Raw genomic sequence first — 2,500 nt, forward strand, 5'->3', positions numbered from 1 at the left:
GCGATACACACATCATTTTATTTATCTTTTACACGAAGAGACGCTCACGGACACCGACAAAAGATTACGTGACGAAGTTAAAAAAAAAAAAAAAAAAAAAAAAATCAGACCAGGAAATAAATTTAACGGGAATAAGTGTGTCCCTTATACATATTTAATTTTCTCCGACTCACTGATTTACGTGTGACTTTAGCCGCAAATTACAACTGTTTAGATCATGATAAGGGTGGGGGGATGGGGGAGGGTAGGGGGGATAGGGGGAGAGTAGGGGAGTGGGGGTAGAGGAAGTGGAGGAGAAAGAAAGAAATAGAGTAGAGAGGGTGGACGGGGAGGAGGGCATGGAGGAGAGAGGGGGAGGGAGGGAGGTGGGAGAGGAGAAGGGGGGGAGAGAGGAAGAGGGCGTAGGGGAGAGAGAAGGGAGTGGCGGAGGAGGGGGAGTAGTGAATGGGGAAAGAAAAGAAGGAAGAAGGGCGGATGAAATGGGAAGTGGGTGAGAGTGGAAAAGGAGACGGAGAAGGAGGGAGAGAGAACAAGGAGATGAGATGGCGGAGAGCACACGCAGGAGGAGAACGAAGGGGTGGAGAGAGGGGGAAGAAACTACGCTAAGGGGAATAGGGGAAAAGTATGGGTGGGAAGTAGGGTGGAGTAAGAATAAAAAACAAAAGGAGGGGGAAGAAGGGAGAGAAAAAAAGGAGAGGGGAACAGGAGGGAGAGGGAAGTGAGGGGGAGGGAGAGAGAGAGGGAAGTGAGTGGAAGGGAGAGAGAAGTGAGGGAAGAGAGAGGGGAGTGAGGGGGAGGGAGAGGGGAGGGAGGGGGAGGGAGAGGGGAGGGAGAAGGAAGAATAGGGGATCCTGAGGAATGTCTGTTGGTATCTGGAGTATGGGGGGAATGTAGTACATCCGCTTTCACCGTCTTGAACACCCCTTGAACACAAGAACACGGGGGTGGGGGGGGGGGGCTGCTTCTGGATCTGCGTCTGTGTCTTCCCTGGACAGACTTTTTTCTATTCTCTCTCTCTCTCTCTCTCTCTCTCTCTCTCTCTCTCTCTCTCTCTCTCTCTATATATATATATATATATATATATATATATATATATATCCTCGTCGATTTTTCTCTTCTCATTTCTACCAAGCTTATCTTCTTCCTCTCTTCCTTTTCTTTTTTTCTTAATTCACTCATCCATTTCTCTCAGTTTTCATTTCTATTATCTTTATCCTTCCTCTCTTCTTCCTCGTCGCATTCTTCCTCGTCGCATTCTTCATCTTTCGTTCCTATTTCGGTAATCAATTTTCTCCTTTTCTTTTCTTTTCCTTTATTTCTTCTTCCAATCATCATTCACATTTCCTTTCCTGTTTCTCTTTATTCTTCATATTCTTTCTCTGATTATTTTACTTTTTCTCTTCCTTCTATCCCGTTTCACTAATTCATTTTTCTCTTCCTCTCTTTCTTTTCCTTATTGTGTTTCCAATGTTCTTATTCCGCCCCCTGTTTAGCTGATCCATTATTTCTCTTTCCTCCTCTTTATTTCCCCTCTCTTCTTCCTTTTTTTCGTTCGCTCGCTATTTCAATTATTATTATTTTTTTTTTTTTCATTCTCTCCAGTTTCTGCCTCGTCACTCTCTCTTTTAGTCCTCCTTCATTAATCTTCCTTCTCCTGTCTCCTCACTATATCCATCCCTATTTTCTCTTCCCTTTCTCTCTTCCTATTTTTTTTACTTGTTTCCTTTTTAATTTTGTTTGTCTCCTTTTTTATCCGTTTACCCATTTCTCTTCTGTTTATTTTTTCTCTTCTTTACCTCCTATATTTTTCTCTTATTTTCCTATGTTCAGGCCTATTCCCCCCCCTTTTCTCTTGTTTCTCTCCATATTTTCACCTCTTTCTCTTCTTCTATTTTCTCTTGTTTATCCCTATTTTTTGCCTGCTTCTCCTCCTATTCTCACTTCCCCATACGTATCAATTTTCTCTCTTCTCCTTCGTTCTTCTGTCTTCCCCATCTTTCTCTCTTCCCCTTTTGTTAGCCGAGTCTTTGCATTTTTTTTATCTTTCTATCTTCTCCCCTTCTTCCACCTTGTTTCGCTGCTCCAATTTCCTCTTCGTTTTTTTCTCTCTCCTTCCTCTTTCTCTTCCCCCAGTTACCTCTCTTTCTCTTTTCCACGTCTCGCTTTCGCTTTCTGTATCTTCTTCCCTTTTCTCTTTCACTTCCCATTTTTCACTCATCCGTTTCTCTTCCTCTTTACTCCCATCCCCCCATTTGCTTGCTTTTTACCCTTTATTTCATTGTTATGTTTCTTTCCTTTCTGTATCACACACACACACACACACACACACACACACACACACACACACACACACACACACACACACACACACACACACACACACACACACACACACACACACACTCACTCACTCACTCACGTACTCACACACACACACACACACACACACACACACACACACACACACACACACACACACACACACACACACACACACACA

Source organism: Penaeus chinensis, chromosome 14, assembly GCF_019202785.1.
Source record: "Penaeus chinensis breed Huanghai No. 1 chromosome 14, ASM1920278v2, whole genome shotgun sequence".
Lineage (NCBI taxonomy): Eukaryota > Metazoa > Arthropoda > Malacostraca > Decapoda > Penaeidae > Penaeus > Penaeus chinensis.